The 15,045-nt window shown below is 42.8% G+C and overlaps 1 long non-coding RNA gene and 1 pseudogene across 2 annotated transcripts; one reads left to right on the top strand and one right to left on the bottom strand.

Moving 5' to 3' along the window:
• The first annotated feature begins 1,190 nt into the window (after positions 1 to 1,190).
• On the top strand, positions 1,191 to 4,524 carry LOC308468882. Its single transcript, XR_013981930.1, has 2 exons — positions 1,191 to 1,471; positions 4,345 to 4,524. It is a non-coding gene; the product is annotated as an uncharacterized lncRNA (long non-coding RNA).
• LOC308468834 (putative P2Y purinoceptor 10 pseudogene) lies at positions 3,212 to 10,321 on the bottom strand (annotated as a pseudogene). Its single transcript, XR_013991561.1, has 2 exons — positions 9,442 to 10,321; positions 3,212 to 5,353 (listed from the first exon to the last, which is right to left on the bottom strand). The product of XR_013991561.1 is annotated as a putative P2Y purinoceptor 10 pseudogene (transcript).
• Positions 10,322 to 15,045: the final 4,724 nt, after the last annotated feature.

The raw sequence follows: 15,045 nt of genomic DNA, 5'->3' as shown, positions 1-15,045 counted from the left end.
GAGGTGTGTCAAACGTTCCAGCTGAAATCTCTTTGGGCAATATAGTGGAGTCTGGGACTGATGAAAAGGGGAGGGTGCGGAGAGAAAGATGCCATGGGTTTCTGTGGTCCAGATAAATTATTTCAGATTTTGAGTGCTGTTGTGCTCCGCTCTGCTTTCTGGGTTCCCATGGGGAACTGGTTTGCCACAGGAACACAGGAAGCTGTCTTATACCGAGTCAGATCATTGGCCTATCTAGCTCAGTCTTGTTTACACTGACTGGCAGTGGTTCTCCTGGATTTCAGACAGAAGTCTTTCTTATCCCTACTTGGAGATGCCAGAGATTGAATTTGGGACCTTCTGCATGCAACCACTGAGCTCTGCCCCTGTCCCAAAGAGTTCTCACCTTTTACCTGATGTACAGTAGTAGGGCTCTACTCGTGTTCCCTTCTTGTCCACTCGGAGGCCATTCTTTCCATTGTGTGGAAAGATTCTGCGGATCATCTCAGGTCCTGATCCAAGCCTCCAATGAAGAAACAGACCTCCCAGAGCGAGGAGAAATCTTGGAAACAGATGGAGCCCCCAACTCAGGCATTTACCTGAAATATCTTAATATCCAGGGAGAAATCTTACATTTCCTGGTGAGAGTAAGGAAGGAGAGTAAGGAAGAGATATTTATTGAGGAAGAGAATGTGACATGTTAGCATCCAAACTGCATATGTAAAGGGTGAATTGCAAGAGCTGTGGAACTCTGTGATGTCATACGCCTGAGGCTGTTATGGCAGTTGGTACAGTTACGGCAGTTAGTTGAACAGTCTTAACAGTTAGAGTAGGGACGCGGGTGGCGCTGTGGATTAAACCACAGAGCCTAGGACTTGCCGATCAGAAGGTCGGCGGTTCGAATCCCTGTGACGGGGTGAGCTCCTGTTGCTCAGTCCCTGCTCCTGCCAACCTAGCAGTTCGAAAGGACGTCAAAGTGCAAGTAGATAAATAGGTACCACTCCGGCGGGAAGATAAACGGCGTTTCCATGCGCTGCTCTGGTTCGCCAGAAGCGGCTCAGTCATGCTGGCCACATGACCTGGAAGCTGTACGTCGGCTCCCTCGGCAAATAAAGCGAGATGAGCGCCACAACCCCAGAGTCGGTCACGACTGGACCTAATGGTTAGGGGTCCCTTTACCCTTACTAACAGTTAGAGAAGCAGGTATGAACTGTTGTGCTGCTGTCAGTTTCATCTATGGAAGATGTTTTAGCAACTTAAGTATCGCCTCCCTGCATTATATATTTAATCTGCAACTGCAAGTTCACTAAGTAAAAGTCATATGTTATTTAAACTTTAAAAGAAAGGGTCTTGCATAGTTTTTTTATAGGAGGGAAGAGAGACCCAATTAAAGTGTCAAAAGACCCAGGGCTGTCTTCTGCATACTCTGCAAATGGGAACTAGAGTCATACTTCACACAGAGAAGAGATACAGGTTCAACAATAGGTAAAGAGTCACTGCAGCTGCTATGATCAGACGGCAGGCTAAGAAGCAGAAGTCCAAGTTAAAGGAGTTTAAGATCAGGCCAAGGAGTTCAGAACTGCACCCACCCGATTATCTGAAATAGATTCATGGAATTCAGAATTTCTGAAAAATGAAGGCAGCACATTTTGGCCAGAGAATGGAGTTCTGAAGGTAGAGAGGCACTTCTGGCTCAATACTGTAATAGTGCTACTGCTTCATGGTAATGCTGCATCCTTCGACTAGAATCTAGATATCTCTGTTTGGTTGTATTAGGGCTAATGCTGAAGCCCTCATGCAAGAATAGTTAGCAAATGACTGTTGCAGCACCTAGTGGCAGGACAGAGCACTGCCTTGAAAAGGGTATTTAGAACAGCATTATGAAGAATGGAAAAAGAAAGCATTATTATTGAGAGGATGCACTTTTAAACAAACAATTCTGTGTAGTTGCATGCAGTATTGGGGTATCTACTGCATACACTGGCTGTGTAAATGGACACTTAGAGCTTTTCCATATGTGAATGTCCAAAACTGCCAACAACTGTAAGCAACTGCTTCAACAGAGCCAAGAGTAAATACCGTCTTTTTTGCTCTATAAGACTCACTTTTTCCCTCCTAAAAAGTAAGGGGAAATGTGTGTGCATCTTATGGAGAGAATGCAGGCTGCGCAGCTATCCCAGAAGCCAGAACAGCAAGAGGGATTGCTGCGTTCACTGCACAGCGATCCCTCTTGCTGTTCTGGCTTCTGAGATTCAGAATATTTTTTTCTTGTTTTCCTCCTCCAAAAACTAGGTGCGTCTTGTGGTCTGGTGCATCTTATAGAGCAAAAAATATGGTAATTTCTCAAAGCTTATCTACGTTGGGAAGGCAGCACAAGGGTTGGAGGCTGTGTGTGGAATACCCTCCAACATCCTGGGGACCAAAATCAGGCACTCATTTTTTGGTCCCAAGCTTTCGTGCATGCAGGAGAGCACAAGACAAAAGATGGTCATTTTTCAGTCTTGCGGGACCTAAAAATAAGTGTCTTTTGCTCTTGCACACCCCAGCTGACTATCAAAAGAGTGACTATCTTTTGGTCCAGTGCTCTGGTGAGAGCCAGCTGTCTCACACCAGAGCACTGGAATAAAAAATGGGACATTCTGGGATCCAATCAGAAGCCAGGACTGCCTTCTGTAATTCCAGGATGTCCAGCTTAAAACAGGACAGTTGAGGGAGTATGGGGGGCATTAAATTTTGACCTCACTCCCCTGCACCATGCAACAAGGCAGTATGTGACTCACACCTCTGCGCTGAAGTACTCCTGGTATGAAAAGTTGGGTTGCCCTGAACTAGTACATGAAGCAAATAGATACAACAATGCATATAACTGTATAAAATACTTATGTACTGCATGGAGCTTGTCTCTTTCATATATATTACATGTACAATATTTGCAAACTTTGCACATAATTTTGCATGTATTTAGTATAAATTTAATAATAATAATCTCACATTGCACGAACAGCTCCAACATATATGAGCACTGTGTGCCACAAGCAGCGTGAGGAAATCTCAATCAGGTCAGCAGCACCAGATTCCATGTATAAAACAGATTCCCCCTCCATCTTTAATTTGCATTCTGTGGTGTTTGTATGGAGCCCCCGGTCGTCTCACAGACTATTGACCTGTACACCACCAATCTGCTGCCACCAACCAGGTTCTCCCCGGTAAAAAAAACTTAGTCTCAGTCGGGTTCTCAAGTTAACAACGAAGATTGTAGTTTATTGGAAACACAAATAAACTTTAAATGCATTTGAAATGCTGTTACCCTTTACCCTCTTAGTCTTATTTTATCCTGTCTCTAACTCTTCTACCTCCCCTCACACAAGAACCAACTGCACTGACTGTCTCTCTAATTCTGTCTGCCAACTGCTTTCCCAACTGCCTTTCCCAACCAACCAACCCACTAAAACCAACCAACCCAAACCTCGGGCTAAGCCCTTTTATAAACAGGTAGGCTCCGCCTCTGGCTTTTCTATTGGTCTACCTATCAACCCTTTCTCTCTCCCTGTACAGACATTTCCAATAGAATGGGCAAACACCACACTTTCCTCCTTCATTGGGAGGGAGGCTTCTTGGCAGTGGCTCTTTTATTTCCTCATCATTCTCCAGACAGCACATCATTCCGGAGAGGAAAAAAGGCAGCTGCTGTTTTGTTTGTGGATGCCATCCATAAGTCTTATCCTGACCTGGAAGTAATAATGCTTCTAAATACTGGTTGCTAGAAATCATGGTGGGTGGGTTGAGAGTGCTCTTGTGCTTGGGTCCTGCTTGTGCGTTTCCTACAGGCATCTGGTTGGGCACTGTGAGGATCCTGGAATAGATGGGCCATTGGCCTGATCCAGCAGGGCTCTTATTATGTTATTATGTCTCTATCTACTCTTGGAGGTTGGGGAAACCAATGGCTGCCCTGAATGGGTGGAGTTAATGCAGAACACTTTCACCTCCTCGAGTCTGCTGCACCATATAACCCCAGTGGCAGCGGCACACAGATTCTTTGTCCCAATTCTGGCAGGTTCTAAAAATGACTGGTTAATATTTATATCATATGACTGCTCTCAAGCCATCAGTGATTAATTATCAGAGACAGAACTTTCATGTCACTCAGCAACAACTTTTTCAATGTTGCCTGTTCACACATTCAGCTGAGTGTCAAGTGCTGAGTCCCTAAGAGAAGCAAGTGAAGGACAACCCATGTGTGAACCATCCCTTAGCTAACAAGAGAGAGGAGATTCCATGCCATCATGTGGCCTAAGAGTCCAAAAGTATGCCATCAATACATTTTTATTTTTGTTATCTGCCTTGCTTTTCAGCTCAACTTCAGAGGTTCTGCTGCTGCTGCTGTCAAGACTGTTGAGGCAGCTCAAGGGGCAAGCACTGCTGCACTTGAACCTTTCCCGGAACTCTGATGTCATGAAGTAGTAGAGAATTGGATCAAGACAACAATTGAGGCTTGCGAGGCACAAAGAAATGGGATGGAAATATAAAGCTCTATGCCGTACAGAACAGTTTGTGACCATGTTTTGTTTCACCATCATAAATATAGGGAAATTCACATGATACGGTGTAAAACATATGAAAAACACAGCTGCGCACCCTAAGATCATGTGCCAAGCTTTCTGCTTCTCATTGGTGTGCTGCAAAGGACTGTGGGGCTCCTGCAGGGATTGCCTCATTTTCCAAGTGCAGTAAATGACTATCACAACAGGGGCCACAAATGCACAGAATTCAGCTACAATCACCAGAGTGATTGAGGCTCCCATAGACAACCGCTGAACTTCGAGATCAGCAAAGCAGATGTTGGTATTGTTTGATAAGCGAGGACTCCTCAGGATTGGTAGAGGTAAGCAAGCAGCCCCAACCACAGTCCATATGGCAGCACTTATGGCCACATCATACCTGCACTTCCAGTCCTTGGCTTTGAAAGGGTGAAGTAGGAAGAGGTACCTTTGGATGCTGATGCAGGTGAGAAAGCAGATACTGGCATACATGTTAAGGTATTTGAGGTAGAAGCAGAGCTGGCAAAGGAAGCCCCCAAAAGGCCAGCTGTGGTTGATGTAGTAATACATCCGTAAGGGCAAAGAGACGACGTGGGTCAGGTCAGCTACAGCCAAATTCATCATGAAAACTACCGCTTTGCTCCTCTTCTTGATGAAGTGGCACAAAACCCAAAGGGCGATGCTGTTTCCCAGGAGACCCGGAACGAAGATGATGATGTAGATGACTGCATACAAGGAGGCCTGGAAATGCATTGGAGGGTCAGGACAATTTTCTGATGATTGGTTGTTCAACATCTTGATCAGGTCAGTGGCCATATAGGCTAATCAGAAGATACCTGTTAAGAAGATGATTGTTTTTTGAGAAAAAGATTTATGCTGCAGCATTAAACACACACACTCAGAACTAGATCAAGACATTTTGGCAGCTGAAGAACAATAGTCAAATGACATCCTCACGCAGATTCACTAGGCATGCACTTTCACCAACTGACATGGAAGTGCAGTTTCCTGAGACCTTCACATCAGCAAGCTGCATTGACAGAATCACCAGAAAGAGAACAACCAATTTAGAAGGAGGAACTAAAAGCTATAAGTATTTTCATCAAAGCAACTAAATTCTCTTAATGTCAAGGGTGTGGTGGTGGCACTGGCTACAGACATTTTATAATATACTTCTTCAAATGTGCCTGCCTTAAATAATCTCCCTTCCTGTCTGATGACTCTAAGATTGTGTCATCATTCTCCACCCTGAGTTATAATATTCGGAAAGCACTGGGAAAGCACATACAGTAGCAGGAAACTGAGATCATGAGACTCTTGATCTCAGGGTTGTGGGTTTGAGCCCTACATTGAATGAAAGCTTCCTGAATTGCAGGGGGTGGACTAGATAATCCTTGTGGTTCCTTCCAACTCTACAATTCTATGATTCCATGATTCAAGTTGGGCGAAGGGTAGGGGCAATTCTGTCAGTTCTGGTTTCTCTCAGTAGCTTATTTTTCCACTCTTAAGTTCAGTTCTCCACAAACGCCACGTCAGTTTGTTGTTGTTTTTATTATTACTGTTATTATTAAAAATACTCTTGAGAATGTATCCCAGTGATAAAGAATCTTTTTCCACCCAAGAACTGCATTCCAAAACATCTGGAGGGAACTAGTTCAGGGAAGAGGGAACTAGTTCAGGGAAGGTTAGGAAAAAGTACAAATGAGAGCATGTTAATGAAAGCATGGGAACATACTTAGATCAGAGGTGGCTAATTTGTGATCCTCCATAAGTTGTTGGACTATAAGTTCCATTATCCCTAGCCATTGGCTATGCTGGCTGAGGTTGAAGGCAGTTGTAGTCCAAAGCATTGGGAAGCCAACAGGTTGGGAAAGACTGCAGTTGGGCATGGGAACTAAGGGTCAAAGGTTTCAGAGAGTATCTGAGTAGGCAGTACATGACAAGAGCATTGTATCCTCCAAAACCTGAGGCTCCCACAGTCACCTGAATCATCTGCCCCTAACTCAGGCCCTGGAAAGACTTCCTTCTCGTAATCTCTGTTCATGGACAGTACGATTGAGGTTGTTACAAAACACATGAAGAAGCAAGGTTTTGTAAATACGCCCTAAGAAGGAAACTATTTTCTAAAAGATAGAGTATTTTGGTCTCTGATTCTGGTGGTGGCTACTTTTCTATTTGTAGCTTCTGTTTCGTTTCCTCCTTGAAAATGTTTGCAGAATTAAAGATCACAGATTAAAGGCAGTTCATGCAGTGGTGCATATGCTCAATATACAAGAGGAAGGCTCAAGCTTCATATGGTTTGGATGCAGCAAATTGTAGCTTTGCGTGCAGAAGGTCCCAGGGTCAATTCCCAGCATCTCCAGCTAGAGATGGGATAAAACTGCTTGCCCCAAACTTTGGAGAGCTACTGCAAACCAGTGGAGATAATACTGAGCTTAACGGTCTGAATTACTACAAGGCATTCCAACCCCTCTCCCTTTGCAAATAGTGGGCATATCCTGTACATTTAAAGCAGTATTAACAGGCATTGCGTCCCCCAAATAATCCTGGGAACAGGTGCTAAGAGTTGTTTTGAGGCCCCAATTTGTCTTGCAGAGCTACAATTCTCAGAGTTTCTTGGGAAGAGGGATGACTGTTAAATCACTCCATAGCCAACATTGCAAGAAAGTGGCATTTGAGAGTATAGATGAATGAGACTGTGAATTTCAGTATCTTTGTGGTCCCTGTGACCCTAAAGAACCAGTAACAGAAATAGTTGTAATAACCAACTAGGAATAGGGGAGAAATTAAATTCAGTTTACACTTAAAGATGAATCTCCCTCATTTGCACTTTCCAAAGTGATATGTTTGGAATCCAAACTGAAATGCATTCTTCCTTCAAAATTAGTGCTTCTCTGCATTTCACAATGCAGTTCCCCTGCCAAGTAATGCTAACCCAAAGTGTGAATAAAAATGCATATATTCCTGAGAATAAAATAAAAATGCATTATATTAAGTGAAATCTCTTTGCAAAAATGGTTATATTAGGCAAAATCACATACAACCCTTATATTAGGGGAAACTCCTTTGTTAAAAAATGCCCACAGCCATGTGCATATTAGGAGAAATTCAATGATGAATATTCATAAGTATTAAAAAAAATCACAAAGTGATGTGTAAATGTGGAAAACTGAAGACTGCAAAATGAGAAACTGAGAGAAACTGACAGATTTGCCCATCCCTACAGTAAATAAAAACCAACAAGGATATTTCTCTCTCCTCTTCCTGCTCCGCCCCCCTTGTTCCTTTGAATATGGGCACACTCTTCATTTTTCATTCCTGTGGGTTTTTGTGTGGTTAAAAACTTTCCTCTTCACAGCAATATGAACTCCGAAGCTTCAGCGTTTTGATCCTTTTAACAACACATGGAAACATGTGTCATCGTGTCCCCCCACCCATCCACAGTTCATTTTCCAGACCCTAGCCACACCAAACTGAAGGCTACTTGTAACTAGAGATGGGTGTCTGGGGAGACTAGCAGTGCCAAGAATCATATGCGTCCTTCAGGCGGGAGCAGGCAGCAAGAATAATGGCTGAGGGCTTTCTCAGAGTATCATTTCCTAAAGCTTTTGAGTGAAGAGGATCAAATGGGGGAGGTTGGGGTTGGGTTTTTTGGTATGCATGGTAATTATTATTACTTCCCAAACCTCTGCAAGTTCTTGCTCAGCAACAATAGGAAGCTATCTTATACCATGAGACCATCAGTCTATCCAGTTCAGTATTGTCCACATGGACTGGCAAAGACTTTGGGAAAGTCTTTCAGACAGCGGAACATTCCTAGGCTTACAAGGACATGCTAGGGATTGAACCTGGGACCTTCTGTATGCAAAGATGGTGGTCTGCCACTGAACAAAGACCCCCTTCCCAGAGATTACTGGGACATGGTCCCATAGATGTGTGCCTAAGACTGTAACTATAGACTTTAAATAATGCCATTGGCAGGAAAATATCAAACCAAAATTAAAAGTAATCATTTCAGTATAATGTGCTATGCTCCTCTGATACAAAATAAACAACATGAGAATCATTTATTGTCTCCAATTCAAATAGCTGTTGTAAAAGCATCTTTCTAAAAAATGTGCCTATTTATTATTCTATAAAGTTATATTTACCCTTCAAAGTATCTGCTACGTTAAGTAAGTCTTAAATGCTTCTGGCTTATCCATATCTTTGAAACAAGAAAGTTTTAGGAAATGGCAAAGCATCTGATCAACAAAAAATCACCGTAAGGCCACATTGATCAGAAAGATTTGCTCAACCAAGCATGTGGTTGGTAATTTAGATTTCTGTACTTTATGGCATAATTTTGCATCCCACACCAATGAAAAGGACTATCAACACCTTTATGAACCTTTTATTCAACTCTAAAGCAAGTCTAAGTTATGCAAAGTGTTGGACAACAATCTTGAACTGTACAGAGGTGATGTACTCAGGATTGGGAAGACAAATAAATATTTATACAAGGCTTTATACATTTATACAAGTCTATTGCTAGACCTTACTGTGTCTAAGCAATGCTTTGTACCTCTCTATGGTTATTGTTTAAATATTATTATGTATGTAGTGCTTGTTGCTTAATAATAAAAAAAGTTCTTAAATCATTTTTTCCTAGGCTGAAATCATTTTCCCTTTAAAAAGCATGCAGTCAGTCCATCAACACTATGGCTTACAGCAGATCCAGAACAACTCCGCTGAATTTGATAAAACTTCATTCTTGGAAAATATGCCTTAGTCTGCAGTTTCATGTGCTGACCCCTAGCCATGTGTACATAAATGTAAGGACCATTAGTTTCCAGGGGATTTGATTTGGCTGCAAGTTAAGTATGCCCAGGACTGTAGCCTTAGCTTTGCCAAAGAAACATGCTTTTAAAAGACCCTCCCTTACCTCACTGCAGTTTCCATTCATTCTTTGACACGGTAGCAACCACAAGAAGAAAAGCGAGCGTCTTTTGGGTTTCTTTTGAGCAGATGCATCTTTTGAGCTTTACAGCAGCACCGTTTCCACCACGATCCAGATTTCTTTACAGGATCACGAGTTCTAAAACCGTCTTGAGGAATTGGGTAGAAGTGCTAGTGGTGTTCGGAGACGGGAGCTATGACTGTACTAAAGGAAATCCTGTATTTTGTTTCTCCTCCTCACTTAAAAAAAGACGCTCACACAACACAGCTTTTGGAGTCGAAACAAATCAACAGATGACATCACAGTGATATGTTTGCCAGTAGAGGAGTAGTTTAGCATGCTGGCTTTCTATCCATTCCTACTTCTTTGCATTCACATCCAATTCTACATACTGCTTCTATTTTACTGTTATGAGCTTAGTGTGGTGTAGTTGCCAAGCAGAGGTTGTATCCTATGTTAGTCATACTTGGATCAGACCCACACTAAAATTAATTCAGACACATTAATTCCAGTGAGTCCACTCAGAGTAGAATTTAGCTGGACAGACCCAAGGGGAGCTATTTTTGTTCGTTTGTTTTAAATTCCATGGTCGTACCCTGCCCTGATGCCTCGTGGTAATGAAGAACGGGTGAAAGATATTGTGTTTGTTGAAGGAGCTTATTTGTATTACATAATCATAGAGTTTTAAGGGACCACAAGGCTTCTCTTATCCATCCTCCTGCTATGCAGGATATTTTCCCCCAATGTGGAACTCAAACCCACGATCCTGAGATTAAGAGTCTCAGGCTCTACCAACTGAGCCATGTCATTTCTGTTTTGCTCATTGTTTATGTTTTTTCTTTGATCAATAAAGCCTTTGAAGGAATAAAAAGTGGTTAATGGGGTGTTTTTTAAAAATAAATAAATAAATAATAAATACCTTAATAAATAAATGACCAGTAAGTTTAAATTTCAACAAGTCCAAGCTTTAGCTATCCTTAAGACAGTGTTCCTTCAGCCTATTTTTCATTTCCAAATCAGTATTATTAGAATAGAGAATAATAATTAATAAGTGATGCCTCTGAAAGGGTTTGTATTAATGGTAGCTAAAAATGTGTGAAGGGAGTCAGCATTTTATGTTTGAAATGTGCTGGAGGAGTGTGACAATTAGTCATTAGTGTGAGTTGAGTCATACTGCTGCTGGGTCATTTTTCAACAGTAGTACTTTATAGGCTGATGGTTCACACCAGTGCTACCATATCAAGCAGTTTTACAGCAACTGGATCCCATTAATGTACACACCACTTTCATGCAGTAATTAATTGCTACATCATCAAAGGAACATTCCAAAAAATGCCTTATACCGAAACTGACTATTGGCCCACCCAGCTCAGTATTACTGTCCACAGTGACAGGTGGGAGGTGTCCAGGGGTTCAGACTGGGGTCTCCACCAGTCCTACCTGGAGATGCCAGGGATTGAACTGGTGGGTGCTGTTACCCTACCACCAAGCTATGGTTCTCCCCATCATCAACATATTCATCATCTCAAGGACATGGGGATTTGCTTACCAGATTCTTTTTTATTAAGAGAGAAGCAGTTCCCAGCACATTTGGGGAGTCTTGAGTTATATATTGTCCTTCAAAATGATATGAGTATGGATTTTTCTGCTGCATAGTAAGTGTGGACAGGAGTTTGGTCTTCAGGACCCACCCTCTTTATGGTAATGTGTATTACCTTATTTCCTGTGTGGTAAATTGGGCCAGTATTCCATTATCCACTCCACAACATCCAAAAGACAGCATGTTGTCCATTAGCATGTTCAGTCCTAACTGGGCTGTTTTTGACTCTCTTCCACCAATTTTTATTTATTTATTTATTTTTGTACTCCTGCAAAGCTTATGCATCCCCCAAACTTACTAATACCTCCCTCTAATGTGTAGATGCCCTGACTCCCTCTACATTCCTGGTTGCTATTTATTCTTATTATTTATTTGATTTATATACCACCCTTTATTAAAAGATCCCAAAGCGGTGTACAACATTAAGAACACATTTTATGGAGCATAATAATAAAAACACAACACAAAGCATAATAAAAGACAGGATATTAATACATTAATCATAATAATAGTTGTAGGGTTTGATCTTTGCTTTGAGAATTAAGAAGAGCTGGCAGATGTTGGAGTCAGCAGTGTGAAAATGCAGGCTAGCGTTGTTTTTATGGACCAGGGTACTGCTGGGAGGTGAGCTATTAAGGGGAACAAAGGCTGGTGATGGCCAGCCATCAGCTCATGAGGAAGTCATCAACAGGGCTAAGCGTGTGCGAGACAGGGAGGGGCAGGGCTCACTCTCCAGTGGTGTGTGTTACTGGGCAGGGAAAGAAAGGGTTTAGGGCAGGGGTCAGCAAACTTTTTCAGGAGGGGGCCGGTCCACTGTCCCTCAGACCTTGTGGGGGGCCAGACCCACCCTCTCCTGAAAGCACCCCCTGAAAGGACCCTCCCTCTCCCGAAAGGACTCTGCCGACGCCACTCACACCGCAGCCACTGACGCCACCTCGTCTTTGGCAGCGTCATTGTTGTCCTCTGCCCCGTCCAGGGGTCTGTGGGGCTCAGAGCCCATGCCGCTGGCCTGGGCAGTGGAGGCAGCCTCCCTACCGCTGCTGCTTCCTCCTGCTCGGCTCTTGGCCATATGCGGCTGCCTCAGCGGGAAGGAAGGGGCATCGTCCAGAGGCGTCTGCAGTCTCAGAATGGTCACAGGAGCTTCCTGCAGCCAATCCAAAGCCACGCCAGCGTCACAGAAGTCAACCCCTGCATGGCGAGGCCTCTGCGCCATGCTGGTTTAGTGCGGGGACTGACCAAGTGGGTGGCAGGGTCTGCAAGGTTCGCGGGCCAGATTGATGAGGCCGGTGGGCCACATCTAGCCCCCAGGCCTTAGTTTGCTGACCCCTGGTTTAGGGCAGTGGTTTTCAACCAGTGTGCCATGGCACCTGGGGTGGCTTCAATGATGGTCAGGGGTGCCGTGGGCAACACTGGCCTCCATCTCTCCTTCCTTCCCTCCCTCCTCTGATGCCCTCTTGCGTCTCTGCCTCCCAAAGGCTTGCACAGCTGTTTGTTACAGCAGCCCTGGCTACAAGCTCCCCAGGTGAATGGCGCCTCTGGGGCTGGCCAGGGGGTCCTTCCCAGGCCCCTGTGGGGCAGTGTGAGGAGGCACCTCACTTTGGGGCAGGAGAGGAGAAGCTCAGACACCAGGGACGACAGCAGCAACTGCCTGGAGGACTTCCAAGGAGAGGGGAGAGGAGAGAGGAGAGGAGGCTGAGGGAACACTCCTTAAGGGAGTGTGCTCAAAAATGGGTGAGCTCAAAAATAGCTCTGCAGACAAGGGGTGACATAACTGGGCTGCTGAGCCCCACAAGAGTGCCGCAGAAAGAATGTCATTGGTCAAGGGAGCCATGGACTCAAAAAGGTTGAAAACCTCTGGTTTAACAACAGATTTGGATGGCATGCGTATTTATGGTATAATAAAGGGAAGGTATATAAAGGGTTTCATAACCACATAATTAGGAAATCACTATTAAAAGTATGGGGAAAATATAAAGATTTATTAGAACAAAAGACCCCATGTTGGGTATCTCCATTAGAAGCAATTTCAATTAAAAAGATAAACAGGGAAAGAGAATGGCCTATATATAGGGACGTATTAGAAGAGAGAGAAGGGAAATTAAAGCTCAAGGAGTTAACGAAATAAAAGACTATGTTTACGATTGGCTGCAACATCGTCAAATAAATGAGGTTTTTAAAGAAGATAACAAGAAAGGATTTAGTTATACCATATCTAGATTCCAAAAAGAAATTATAGATGAGAATACTAAACTTCTAAAGAAAATGTATAATTTATTATTAGAATGGGAAACTAAAGATGAGGAGGTGAAAAGTGTAATGATTAAGTGGGCACAATACATAGAACACAATATACAAATGGGAAAGACTGGGAAAAGTTATGGAAAGTGAATCTTAAATTCACTGACTGTATACTGCTAAAAGAGAATTACAGTGGTGCCTCACAAGACGAAATTAATCCGTTCCGCAAGTCTCTTCGTCTTGCGGTTTTTTCGTCTTACGAAGCACGGCTATTAGCGGCTTAGCGGCTATTAACGGCTTAGCGGCTTTAAGAAAAAGGAAACAAACTCGCAAGAACTCGCAAGATGTTTCGTCTTGCGAAGCAAGCCCATAGGGAAATTCGTCTTGCAGAACGACTCAAAAAACGCAAAACCCTTTCGTCTAGCGAGTTTTTCGTCTTGCGAGGCATTCGTCTTGCAGGGCACCACTGTATATGAAAATGATGTATAGATGTTAGATTACACCTGTAAAGATGGCAAAAATGTTTAAAACAGGTTCCAATAAGTGTTGTAAATGTAAAGAAAAAGAGGGTACATTCTTTCATATGTGGTGGAATTGTAAAGTAATTAAAAAGTACTGGGAAATGATTTACTGTATAATGAATTGAAGAAAATGTTTAAGTTAACTTTTGTGAAAAATCCAGAAGCTTTCTTGCTAGGCATTTCAGCTCAAGATTTGCCGAAAGAAAAGAAAAACTTTTTATGTATACTACAACTGCGGCTAGGATTTTGCTAGCACAAAGATGGAAAGAGTGTTGAAATACCAGCTAAGAAGAATGGCAAGAATTGATGGGATGCACTGAAATGGCAAAATTAATGAAAAGACTTCGAGACAAGGAAAATAGAGACTTTAAGAAAGACTGGGAACCAATTATCTTATATCTACAGAATCAGTGTAAAGAAATGGACTCACTTGCAGGGTTTGATTAAACACTTGCAACTAACAAAACTAATAAAACCAATGTAGAGATGGAAATACAAGGTTAGAATGATAAGAGAAGAATAATAATTATGTTTTAAAAATCTTAAAGAATAAGAAATAACCAATAAGCAGGGAGAGACAACATGCCAAAAAACTCAGAAAAGATAGTTGAGGGAAGTCATGGGGTTTTTTTGGTTTTTTGGGGGGCGGGATTTATACTCTATTTTGCTTTCTTACTTGAAATAATGATTGTGATGATGATAAAATTGTAAAACTCAATAAAATCATTTAAATAAAAAGAAAACCTCTGGTTTAGGGTTTCAGCTTGGATGATGTTGGCTAAAGGAAAATTGTGGCATTTTGCAAGAGGCTTGGAAAGTGGTGGAGAAGAGAGGTTGGCAGAACTACTGGAGGGCTGGCTGCAGTGGTGGACTTTGGGCTCTCAGATTTCGGCAGTGTCCTGTGTGACGCTAAAAGTTGGCACACACACACACACACACACACACTTCTTGTGGTCCATTCTGCAACATCGTGACATATCCTGCAGCAGACTGCCCAGTGCAGCTGCACCATTCATGCTACCCTAAAACCACCTTTCTTGGCTGGAGCAGGCAGCAACAAAGGGACAGGCAACATGGCTGGTTCCTCTGTTTGAAACCTAATCCTGCTGCTCCTAAGAGAGGGGCAAAGACTCATCTTGAGATGTGAATGCTCTGAACCTTCTCTTCACTGTAGACACAGGAGGTATATATTCGTAAACAAACCATAGATCCTAAAGTCACCATATATCT

This window comes from Podarcis pityusensis (assembly GCF_964106645.2).
Source record: "Podarcis pityusensis genome assembly, chromosome: Z".
Lineage (NCBI taxonomy): Eukaryota > Metazoa > Chordata > Lepidosauria > Squamata > Lacertidae > Podarcis > Podarcis pityusensis.
Note: the sequence above shows the minus strand (reverse complement) of the source record. Positions and strands in the feature narration are given on the sequence as shown.